Source organism: Delphinapterus leucas, chromosome 7 (assembly GCF_059928025.1).
Source record: "Delphinapterus leucas isolate spDelLeu-1000000601 "Yukka" chromosome 7, BTC_Dleu_Yukka2, whole genome shotgun sequence".
NCBI lineage: Eukaryota > Metazoa > Chordata > Mammalia > Artiodactyla > Monodontidae > Delphinapterus > Delphinapterus leucas.
In genome coordinates this window covers 86,608,671-86,622,139 of record NC_143135.1, presented here as the reverse complement: position 1 = coordinate 86,622,139, position 13,469 = coordinate 86,608,671, and the positions used below count along the sequence as shown (strand labels likewise).

The 13,469-nt window shown below is 37.7% G+C and overlaps 1 pseudogene; it reads right to left on the bottom strand.

The window, feature by feature from the left end:
• Positions 1–11,810: 11,810 nt before the first annotated feature.
• LOC149748804 (non-histone chromosomal protein HMG-14 pseudogene) lies at positions 11,811–13,023 on the bottom strand (annotated as a pseudogene).
• Positions 13,024–13,469: the final 446 nt, after the last annotated feature.

Below are 13,469 nucleotides of genomic sequence, written 5' to 3'. Positions count from 1 at the left end.
GCAAAAAAAGCTCTTGACAAATTTCAACACCCATTTATGATAAAAACTCTCCAGAAAGTGGGCATAGAGAGAACCTACCTCAATATAATAAATGCCATGTATGACAAACCCACAGCAAACATCATTCTCAATGGTAAAAAACTGAATGCATTTCCTCTAAGATAAGGAAGGAGACAAGGATGTCCACTCTCACCACTATTATTCAACATAGTTTTGGAAGTCCTAGCCATGGCAATCAGAAAAGAAAAAGAAATAAAAGGAATACAAATTGGTAAAGAAGACGTCAAGCAGTCACTGTTTGCAGATGACATAATACTATACATAGAGAATCCTAAAAATGCCACCAGAAAACTACTAGAGCTAATCAATGAATTTGGTAAAGTTGCAGGATATATAATTAATGCACAGAATTCTCTTGCATTCCTATACACTAATGATGAAAAATCTGAAACAGAAATTATGGAAACACTCCCATTTACCATTGCAACAAAAAGAATAAAATACCTAGGAATAAAGCTACCTAGGGAAACAAAATACCTGTATGCAGAAAACTATAAGACACTGATGAAAGATATTAAAGATGATACCAACAGATGGAGAGAAATACCATCTTCTTGGATTGGAAGAATGAATATTGTGAAAATGACTATACTACCCAAAGCAATCTACAGATTCAATGCAATCCCTATCAAATTACCAATGTCATTTTTTATGGAACTAGAACAAATCACCTTAAAATTTGTATGGGGACACAAAAGGCCCCGAATAGCCAAAGCAGTCTTGAGAGAAAAAACGGAGCTGGAAGAATCAGACTCCATGACTTCAGACTATACTACAAAGCTACAGTAATCAAGACAATATGGCACTGGCACAAAAACAGAAACATAGATCAATGGAACAAGATAGAAAGCCCAGAGATAAACCCACACACCTATGGTCAACTAATCTAACAAAGGAGCCAAAGATATACAATGGAGAAAAGACAGTCTCTTCAATAAGTGGTGCTGGGAAAACTGGACACCTACATGTAAAAGAATGAAATTAGAACACTCCCAAACACCATACACAAAAATAAACTCACAATGGATTAGAGACCTAAATGTAAGACTGGACACTATAAAACTCTTAGAGGAAAACATAGGAAGAACACTCTTTGACATAAATTACAGCAAGATCTTTTTTGATCCACCTCCTAGAGTAATGGAAATAAAAACAAAAATATACAAATGGGACCTAATGAAACTTCAAAGCTTTTGCACAACACAGGAAACCATAAACAAGACAAAAAGACAACCCTCAGAATTGGAGAAAATATTTGCAAATGAATCAAGAGACAAAGGATTAATCTCTGAAATATATAAACAGCTCATGCAGCTCAATATTAAAGAAACTAACAACCCAATCCAAAAATTGGCAGAAGACCTAAATAGACATTTCTCCAAAGAAGACATACAGATGGCCAAGAAGCACATGAAAAGCTGCTCAACATCACTAATTATTAGAGAAATGCAAATCAAAAGTACAATGAGGTATCACCTCATACCAGTTAGAGTGGGCATCATCAGAAAATCTACAAACAACAAATGCCAGAGGGGGTGCAGAGAAAAGGGGAGCCTCTTGCACTGTTGGTGGGAATGTAAACTGATACAGCCACTATAGAGAACAGTATGGAGGTTCCTTACAAAACTATAACTAGAATTACCATATGATCCAACAATCGCACTACTGGGCATATATCCAGAGAAAACCATAATTCAAAAAGAGACATGCACCCCAATGTTCATTGAAGCTCTATTTACAATAGCCAGGTCATGGAAGCAAACTAAATACCCATCGACAGATGAATGGATAAATAAGTTGTGGTACATATATACAATGGAATATTACTCAGCCATAAAAAGGAACAAAATTGAGTCATTTGTTAAGAAGTGGTTGGATCTAGAGACTGTCTTACAGAGTGAAGTAAGTCAGAAAGAGAAAAACAAATATCGTATATTAACGCATGTATGTGGAACCTAGAAAAATGGTACAGATGAACCAGTTTGCAGGCCAGAAGTTGAGACAGAGATGTAGAGAACAAAGGTATGAACATCAAGTGGGGAAACCGTGGTGGGTTCGGGAAGGTGTGCTGAATTGGGCGATTGGGATTGACATGTATACACTGATGTGTACAAAATTGATGACTAATAAGAACCTGCAGTATAAAAAAAAAAAAAAAACACTTTCTTTTCTTTAGTTTCTTTCTTTCTTTCTTTCTCTCTTTCTTTCTTTCTTTTTCTTTCTTTCTGTTTTTTCTCACTTTGCTTCCGAGCCGTGTGGCTGACAGGCTTTAGGTACTCCGGCCGGGTGTGAGGCATGTGACTCTGAGGTGGGAGAGCTGAGTTCAGCACATTGGCCCACCAGAGACCTCCCGGCTCCATGTATATCAAACGGCAAAAGCTCTCCCAGAGACCTCCAATTCAACACTAAGACCTAGCCCCACTGAACGACCAGGAAGTTACAGTGCTGGACACCATATGCCAAACAACTAGCAAGACAGGAACACAACCCCACCCATTAGCAGACAGACTGCCTAAAATAATAATAAGTTCACAAAAACCCCAAAACACACCACCAGACGTGGTCCTGCCCAAGAGAAAGGCAAGATCCAGCTTCATCCACAATAACACAAACACCAGTCCCATCCACCAGGAAGCCTACACAACCCACTTAACTACCTTAACCCACTGAGAGCAGAGACCAAAAAAAATGGGAAGAACGGCCTGGCAGCCTGCAAAAAGGAGACACCAAATACATTAAGTTAAGCAAAATAAGAAGACAGAGAAATACACAGCAGACAAAGAAGCAAGGTAAAATCCCACCAGACCAAAAAAAAAAAAATGAAGAGGAAATAGGCAGCCTCCCTGAAAATGAATTCAGAGTAATTATAGTAAAGGTGATCCAACATCTTGGAAATAGAATGGAGAAAATAAAAGAAACGTTCAACAAGGACCTAGAGGAACTAAAGAGCAAACAGACAGTGATGAACAACACATAACTGAAATTAAAAATTCTCTAGAAGGAAGCAATAGCAGAATAACCAAGGCAGAAGAATGCATAAGTGACCTGGAAGATAAAATAGTGCAAATAACTATCACAGAGTGTAATAAAGAAAAAAAAATGAAAAGAATTGAGGACAATCTCAGAGTCTCCTGGGACAACATTGAATACACCAACATTGAAATTATAGGGGTCCCAGAGAAGAAGAGAAAAAAAAAAAAGGGACAGAGAAAATATTTGAAAAGATTATACTTGAAAACTTCCTTAATATGGGGAAGGAAATAGTAAAGCAAGTCCAGGAAGCACAGAAAGTCCCATACAGGATAAACCCAAGGAGAAACATGCCAAGACACATATTAATCAAACTATCAAAAATTAAATAAAAAGAAAAAATATTAAAAGCAGCAAGGGAAAAGCAACAAATAATGTACGAGGGAATCCCCTTAAGGTTAATAGCTGATCTTTCAGCAGAAACTCTGCAAGCCAGAAGGGAGTGGAAGGACATATTTAAAGTAATGAAAGCGAAAAACCTACAACCAAGGTTACTCTACTCAGCAAGGATCTCATTCAGATTCAACAGAGAAATGAAAATGTTTACAGAAAAACAAAAGCTAAGAGAATTCAGTACCACCAAACCAGCTGTACAACAAATGATAAAGGAACTTATCTAGGCAGGAAACAGAAGAAAAGGAAAAGACCTACAATAACAAACCCAAAACAATTAAGAAAATGGTAATAGGAACATACATATCGATAACTACCTTAAATATAAACGGATTAAATGCTCAAACCAAAATATATAGGTTGACTGAATGGATACAAAAACAAGACCTGTATATATGCTGTCTACAAGAAACCCACATCAGGCCTAGGGACACATACAGACTGAAGGGTAGGGGATGGAAAAAGATATTCCATGCAAATGGAAATCAAAAGAAAGCTGGAGTAGCAATTCACATATCAGACAAAATAGACTTTAAAACAAAGATTATTAAGTAGACAAAGAAGGACACTACATAATGATCAAGGGATCAATCCAAGAAGATATAACAATTGTAAATATTTATGCACCCAAAACAGGAGCACCTCAATACATAAGGCAAATACTAACAGCCATAAAAGGGGAAATCGACAGTAACACATTCATAATAGGGGCCCTTAACAGCCCACTTTCACCAATGGACAGATCACCCAAAATGAAAATGAATAAGGAAACAAGCTTTAAATGATACATTAAACAAGATGGACTTAATTGATATTTATAGGACATTTCATCCCAAAACAACAGATTACACTTCTCAAGTGTGCATGGAACATTCTCCAGGATAGATCCAATCTTGGGTCACAAATCAAGCCTTGGTAAATTTAAGAAAATTGAAATTGTGTTACGCATCTCCTCCTACCACAATGCTCTGAGATTAGAAATAAATTACAGGAAAAAAATGTAAACAACACAAACACATGGAGGCTAAGCACTACACTAATAGATAAGCAAGAGATCACAGAGAAATCAAAGAGGAAATTAAAAAATACCAAGAGACAAATGACCATGAAAACACGATGATCCAAACCTATAGGATGCAGCAAAAGCAGTTCTAAGAGGAAAGTATATTGCACTAAAATCCTACTTCAAGAAACAAGGAACATCTCAAATAAGCAACCTAACCTTACACCTAAAGCAAATAGAGAAAGGAGAACAAAAAACCTCCAAAGTTAGCAGAAGGATAGATATCAGAAACATCAGGTCAGAAATAAATGAAAAAGAAATGAAGGAAATGATAGCAAAGATCAATAAAACTAAAAGGTGATTCTTTGAGAAGATAAAAAAATTGATAAGCCATTCACCAGACTCATCCAGAAACAAAGGGAGAAGACTCAAATCAATAGAATTAGAAATGAAAAAGGAGAAGTAAAAACTGACACTGCAGAAATACAAAGGATCATGAGAGATTACTACAAGCAACTATATGCCAATAAAATAGACAACCTGGAAGAAATGGACAAATTCTTAGAAAAGCACAAACTTCTGAGTTTGAACAAGGAAGAAATACAAAATATAAACAGACCAACCACAAGCACTGAAACTGAAACTGTGATTAAAAATCTTCCAACAAACAAAAGCCCAGGACCCAAAAGGCTTCCCAGGCGAATTCTATCAAACATTTAGAGAAGAGCTAACACCTATCCTTCTCAAACTCTTCCAAAATATAGCAGAGGGAGGACCACTCCCAAACTCATTCTATGAGGCCACCATCACTCCTATACCAAAACCACACAAAAGTCTCACACAGGGCTTCCCTGGTGGCGCAGTGGTTGAGAGTCCGCCTGCCGATGCAGGAGATATGGGTTCGTGCTCCGGTCTGGGAGGATCCCACATGCCGTGGAGTGGCTGGGCCTGTGAGCCATGGCCGCTGAGCCTGCGCGTCCGGAGCCTGTGCTCTGCAATGGGAGAGGCCACAACAGTGAGAGGCCCGTGTACCGCAAAAAAAAAAAAAAAAAAAAGATGTCACACAAAAAAAGAAAACTACAGGCCAATATCACTGATGAACATAGATGTAAAAATCCTTAATAAAACACTAGCAAACAGAATCCAACAGCACATTAAAAGGATCATACACCATGATCAAGTGGGGTTTATCCCAAAAATGCAAGGATTCTTCAATATATACAAATCAATCAATGTTATACACCATATTAACAAATCGAAGGGAAAAAAACGTATGATCATCTCAATAGATGCAGAAAAAGCTTTTGACAAAATTCAACATCCATTTATGATAAAAACCCACCAGAAAGTAGGCATAGAGGAACTTACTTCAACATAATAAAGGCCATATATGAAAACCCATAACCAACATCCTTCTCAACGGTGAAAAACTGAAACAATTTCCACTAAGATAAGGAACAAGACAAGGTTGCTCACTCTCACTACTATTATTCAGCATAGTTTTGGGAGCTTTAGCCACAGCAATCAGAGAAGAAAAAGAAGTAAAAGGAACAGAAAAGAAGAAGTAAAACTGTCACTCCTTGCAGATGATATGATACTATACATAGAGAATCCTAAAGATGCTACCAGGAAACTACTAGGACTAATCAATGAATTTGGTAAAGTAGCAGGATACAACATTAATGCACAGAAATCTCTTTCATTCCTATACACTAATGATGAAAAATCTGAAACAGAAATTAAGGAAACACTCCCATTTACCACTGCAACAAAACGAATAAAATACCTAGCAATAAACCTACTTAAGGAGACAAATGACCTGTATGCAGAAAACTACAAGACACTGATGAAAGATATTAAAGATGATACAAACAGATGGAGAGATATACCATGTTCTTGGATGGGAAGAATCAACATTGTGAAAATGACTCTACTACCCAAAGCAATCTACAGATTCAGTGCAATCCCTATCAAACCACCAATGGCATTTTCATAGAACTAGTGCAAAATATTTCGCAATTTGTATGTAAACACAAAAGACCCCAAATAGACAAAGCAATCTTGAGACAGAAAAACAGAGCAGGAGGGATCTGGCTCCTGGACTTCAGACTATACTACAAAGCTACAGTAATCAAGACAGTCTGGTACTGGCACAAAAACAGAAATATAGATCAATGGAACAGGATAGAAAGCCCAGAGATAAACCCATGCACATATGATCACCTTGTCTTTGATAAAGGAGCTAAGAATATACAATGTAGAAAAGACAGCCTCTTCAATAAGTGGTGCTTGGAAAACTGGACAGCTACATGTAAAAGAATGAAATTAGAGCACTCCCTGACACAATACACAAAAATAAACTCAAAATGGATCAAAGACTTAAATGTAAGGCCAGACACTATAGAACTCTTAGAGGAAAACATAGGCAGAACACTCCATGACATAAATCATAGAAAGATCCTATTTGAATCACCTCCTAGGGAAATAGAAATAAAAACAAAAATAAACAAATGGGACCTAATGAAACTTAAGGTTTTTGCACAACAAAGGAAACCATGAACCAGATGATAAGACAACCCTCAGAATGGGAGAAAATATTTGCAAATGAAGCAACTGACAAAGAATTAATCTCCAAAATTTACAAGCAGCTCATGCAGCTCGATATCAAGAAAAACAAACAATGCAATCCAAAAATGGGCAGAAGACCTAAATAGACTTTTTTCCAAAGAAGGTATACAGATTGCCAACAAACACATGAAACGATGCTCCACATCACTAATCATTAGAGAAATTCTAATCAAAGCTACAATGAGGTATCACCTCACACAGGTCAGAATGGCCATCTTAAAAAAATCTACAGACAATAAATGCTGGAGAGGGTGTGGAGAAAAGGGAACCCTCTTGCACTGTTGGTGGGAATGTTAATTGATACAGCCACTATAGAGAACAGTATGGAGGTTCCTTAAAAAACTTAAACTAGAACTAACATATGACCCAGATCCCACTACTGTGCATATACCCTAAGAAAACCATAATTCAAAAGGAGTTATGTATCACAATGTTCATTGCAGCTTTATTTACAATAGCTAGGACATGGAAGCAACCTAAGTGTCCATCCACAGATTAATGGATAAAGAAGATGTGGCACATATATAGAGTGGAATATTAGCCATAAAAAGAAACAAAATTGAGTTGTTTGTAGTGAGGTGGATGGACCTAGAGACTGTCATACAGAGTGAAGTAAGTTAGAAAGAGGAAAACAAATACCATATGCTAACACATATATATGGAATCTAAAAAAAAAAAAAAAGGTTCTGAAGAACCTTGGGACAAGACAGGAATTAAGACCCAGATGTAGAGAATGGACTTGAGGACATGGCGAGGGGGAAGGGTAAGCTGGGACAAAGTGAGAGAGTGACATGGACATATATACACTGCCAAATGTAACATAGATAGCTAGTGGGAAGAAGCCACATAGCCCAGGGAGATCAGCTCAGTGCTTTGTGTCCACCTAGAGGGGTGGGATAGGGAGGGTAGGAGGGAGAGGCAAAAGGGAGGAGATATGGGGATATATGTATATGTATAGCTGATTCAGTTTGGTATACAGCAGAAACTAACACACCATTGTAAAGCAATTATACTCCACTAAAGATGTTAAGAACAATATTTATTTTTTTAAAAACCTTATGAATGTTTAAAAAAAAGAGTTAATTATAGCCCATACTAGGGTTACCAATGTGTTTTCCTAGAATATACATTGTAACAGGGCAAATTCTAATATTTTTGCTTTCCCACCCTGAGTATATGTAGGACACTATATGTTCATTCTTGAGTATTGCTTCCACGGAAAGGGAGAAATTAGAAATCACTTTGCCAAGGTCATTGTTTTTTTTAGGTAGCAAAGCAGCCAAGAGTGGGAACAATGCCCCTACTCTCCAAATCTATGTCTCCTTTAGACAATTTCTCTGAGAAATAAACCAAGACCCTTTGTCTCACGTCTGTCATACCTTTTAACTAAGGTTTACAAAATAATATTTTCAATGCCCTTGATGGTGTGATCTTCTCTCTCATATGCCAAGCACATCTGTTGAATTCAAAGACACCTGACTGCTTTCCCAAAGTTGACTCAGCAAGCACTCGGAACTCAAGTTAAGGCCCCAGGAGGGCAAGTGTTGGGAGTTCATGCTTTGCCCTTGGGAAGAAATCTCCTCCTGCCTACATTATTAGAAAATAATTCCTAACTGTTTTTTTTACTGTATTTGTAAAAGGGCCTCAGGAGCCCAATCTTCCTGCATCTTGAGAAAAGAGGTTGGAATGAAATCAACGCTAATGTTACAAATAAAGTTATTATTCAATAGAAGAAAAATTGGAAGTTTGAATAACGAGTATTACAGCCATTGCCTGTTCCTAAAAGCATTTTCATACAGGGCAGATACTGGTTACAGCATGCTGTATTTACGTAATCCAACAGGAATAAGTTAATTTAATGACAGAGGGAAGAGAATGGATCTCAGAAAACAAGAGCCAGTGACATGTTACAGCTTTTCTTTCTTTCTCTTGCTTTAACATATTTGTAAGCTGCCATTCGTTATAATAATTGACAAAACTGTGCAGATGTTTTGCTTTCTGGAAATTTGGATGTCATATGTCATGCTTAAGATTCATCAGTAATGAGTTAAATTGGGCTATTGGACTTGTGGAGGCACTTCTGTTCTTAGCCTAATGATTTGTTTATTTAACCATTTTTGTTAGAGAAAGCCCAGAAAAAAGGAGATTTGATTTTAAAAATTAATCTTGAGAATAAATGTGTAAATACAAATACAGTGTTTTGTGGCCAATTCAGTTCTCAATCAATACCATTTTGAAATGCTAACTGTAATGAAGACAATGGACACTAGTTAAATAAGCAAGATACACATCATCATGAAAAGGCCAACTTAACTGACCCAGCTTATTAATTTTCTGATGGTTATATTTAGAACAATAGCAACAAAATAAGTCTTTTGCATCCATTGAACCTCTGCGCAGGCTTTCAGTACTAGATGTTATAAAATAGACAAATCTTCTAAACATGCCAGTCAATCGGAGGTATATTTACAAGTTGATTAACTCTCAGGTCTTTATAAGGTCTTTGGAAGCCTACAGAAATTAGCTTTTCCCTATGTTTTCTTATAAGACATTGTTTAAAATAATCACACCCACTAATAATTAATATTTCTTGACTCTTCTATGTCTAAAGTTAGATAGCCCAGGGTTCAAGTGCAAATTCTCCCACTTATTAGCTGTGTGATTCTGATATCTTTTATACCTCTGTAAGCTTGGCACAAATAAGTATTAATATCTATTAGCTTCTATTATTATATTATTATTATTACTATAACAGCCATCAGTGCTGGCTGTTCAATGGTGGTTTCATCACCCCTTGTTCTACTCTGATCCCTCATCTGACCATGCATATGCATTCAATCTTACTTTAGTTTGTGCAGTTACTCAGTGCTTATGCTTGGGTCAGAATGTGCCTGGCCACTCTCCACTTCAACCTTGTCACTTGGTGGATGGAAGATTGCAGAGGGTAAAAAGGATCATAGTTATTTTGAGCCCATTATACAGCAGACATCTCACTAACCATGTAGCAAATGTTATCTTATCATCATTTAACTCTTATAGAACTGTTAGGTAGGTGTTATTACCTCCATTTTTAAAATGAAGAAATTGAAATTTTAAAATGGCAAGGTAACTTGCCCCAAGTCACAAAGGAACAATTGGTAGGATTCTGACTCAAGTCAAAGTTTCCACATCATGAAAACTTACTTTATTATGTCAGACTGCTTTCAGATGTCAGGAGCTCAGTCCATTAAGTAACTCAGTGCCTAACATAACACTAAATGCTTAGTAAATAATATTTCTGATGGCTGTTATAGTAATAATAATGATATAATAATAGAAGCTAATAGATATTAATACTTATCTGTGCCAAGCTTACAGAGGTAAAAAAGATATCAGAATCACACAGCTAATAAATGGGAGAATTTGCACTTGAACGCTGGGCTATCTAACTCTGAAAAACATATCTTAAATTTCTATGTCATAGTACTCCCCTAAAGCCTTAGCAGTATAAATTAACATCCTCAGAAGGAAGGCTGATGGGAAGGCCAACATGCTTTACAAATAAGCTTTATTTTTCTAAGGTCCTTGAGGATCTGTATATTTCATAATTGGAACCGCATCTGCACTCCCCGTGACTGGTCTTCAGTGAGTGTAAAAGCTGCTAGTCCTGTTCGTATCCTGCCGTTGTTTGTTCATGATTACACATCCCATTTAGGTTGATTTCTCAACACTCAGCATCCTGTTGGTGCTCTACTGGAACTACCAACTGATGTACAAATACAGAAATTTCTATTGGTTTTGTGATTTTCTTTATTCACAGACATATTTTGGTCACATTTTAGTCAGTTCCTCCTTAGCCTCTGCTTGCATAATTACTCCTCCTTATATATAGGACCTTGCAAATTTTATTTTCTGCTACATATCTTTATTTATTTATTTTTCTTTCATAATTGAGACTTTATTGGTTGTTTTGAGAATCAGTACTCAGACATTTCAATTTGTACACAATTCTTTTTTTTAAAAGTTAATTAATTAAATAATTTATTTTTGGCTGCACTGGGTCTTCGTTGCTGTGCACGAGATTTCTCTAGTTGCAGCGAGCGAGGGTTACTCTTCGTTGCAGTGCCCGGGCTTCTCATTGCGGTGGCTTCTCTTTGTTGCAGAGCACGGTCTCTAGGCACGTGGGCTTCAGTAGTTGCGGCATGTGGCTCCGTAGTTGTGGTGCACGAGCTTAGTTGATCTGCGGCATGTGGGATCTTCCTGGACCAGGGCTCGAACCCGTGTCCCCTGCATTGGCAGATGGATTCTTAACCATTGCACCATCAGGGAAGTCCCTGTACACAATTCTTAACATATGTACCAAAAATCTAAAAAATCATGTAGTTATGGTTCTTTTCTGAAAAGTTATTGCAGTGACTTTCCAGCTTAAAATTTGGAGGCAAATTTTCCTTAACAGGATAGCAAGTACCAATATCTTCAAATATTGATATGCTGTTCCGTCATAAGTCCCACTAACTCACAATTTAATATCATATACTGTACATACTCAAATTGTCAATCATTCACAGTACATTAACAACGTTACTAGAACTGTACTACCACGACCAAAGATGTTACAGAACACACAAAATTCTGACCAGGAGAGCCAAGATCAAGGAGTGAGTGGTTTGCTTTAGGAAAAATTCTACCGAAAACAATATGGGAAGAGAAGTAACTTAAAGTTGGGGGTGGGAGGGAGGGATGAATTGGGAGATTGGGGTTGACATATATACACTACTGATACTATGCATAAAATAGATAGCTAATGAGAACCTACTGCACAGCACAGGGAACTCTACCCAGTGCTTCGTGGTGACCTAAATTCGAAGGAAATCAAAAAAAGAGGGGATGCATGAATATGTACAGCTGATTCACCTTGCCACACAGTATAAACCAACACAACACTGTAAAGCAACCACACTCCAACAAAAATTAAAAAAAAAAAAAGTGTTCAAGACATTAAATGCACAACTGACTCCTAATGCCATTTAGTATGCTTTGTATTATAGGATATAATAGCTACCCCCATCTGTGGAATGTTAAGCTGACACCGAAGACAATCAAAGCCTCCCATATTCAATATCCCACTATTTTCTGGTTGTACCAAAAAATAAACAACCAGCAAATGATTTCACCTTAAAAAAAAAAAATTACCCTTAAAAAATTTTTAAGGGTAAAAAATTGGGGATGAGGGGGTATTCCCTCCTTTTTAAAAATGTTTCTAGAGCTACTAAAAAACTGGCATTTACAAAATAGTTGATAAAAATATTCCTCTGGATTGTGCAAGAAGAGAGACAGGGACCACTGATAGGACCAGGTGTGTGATATTAATCAGACTTGGCTTCTTTCTTTCCTGCTTCATCAGAAGCTGGGCTCTCCTCGTTTTTAGTTTCTCCATTTTCTGCAGGTACATCTTCTTTAGTCTCTTGGTTAGCCTCTTCAGTTTGTTTTCCCTTTGCTCCCCTTTTCCCTTTTGTTTGCACTTTTGTCTGAAGATTTATTCTTTCCTGCCTCCTTTTTGGGCTTCGTTTCCACTTTTGCAGGAGCCGGTTTAGCTGACAACCTCGCCGATCTCCTCTTGGGCTCCTCCTCCGCCGCCCCCTCGGCGGAGCTGAGCTTCCTCTCGGGCACCATGGCGGCGGTGAAGCTGCCACTTCCCGCCGCCCTGCTGTATATCGCGGCTGCCGGGCGACTCGGCGGAAAATGCCAGCGGGGAGAAGAGTTGCTGCGGGCAAGGGGGTGGTCCGGCCCACCCGATCTGACAAAACCCGCCGGCCCAGACCTTGCACTTTCCTTCTTCTCTCCGGTCATCTTTTATGTTAGTCAGATCATCGTGGTCACACACAAGCGGTCACTGGTGTTATGACCTTTAGCATCAGAAGAGTCATTCAGGGGCAGTAGAAGTAAAAGTTAAAAATCACTTGCCGCTTTCAGTAAAGGAAGAAAAATGTAGCTTAAAAAGACGTTTATGAAGTAAGCTAAGCTTTTAAAAATTTCTGTATGGTTCGGACTGGGATGGTGTAAATATACTGTACATCCATGGGCAATTATAAATTAAACCTGAGCTGTGAAATCTGACCTCTTTACCTACCTGATCATGAACAGGTATGAGAAAGAAAAACACTTAGATTTGAATTTCTTTTTTGATTCTTCTACATCTCACAGTTTGGCAGAATTGCTAATAAGGAGTGAAATGTCCAAACAGGTTGCCTCAGAAAGGCAGAGAAGCAAAGAGTCTGTATGATCCACACTGAATAATTTTGTCTCAAGGAATCAGATGTGCGATGTGCTGCCTAATTATAGGAAATGGCAAATTGAGAAAAACACTGTAGTCATG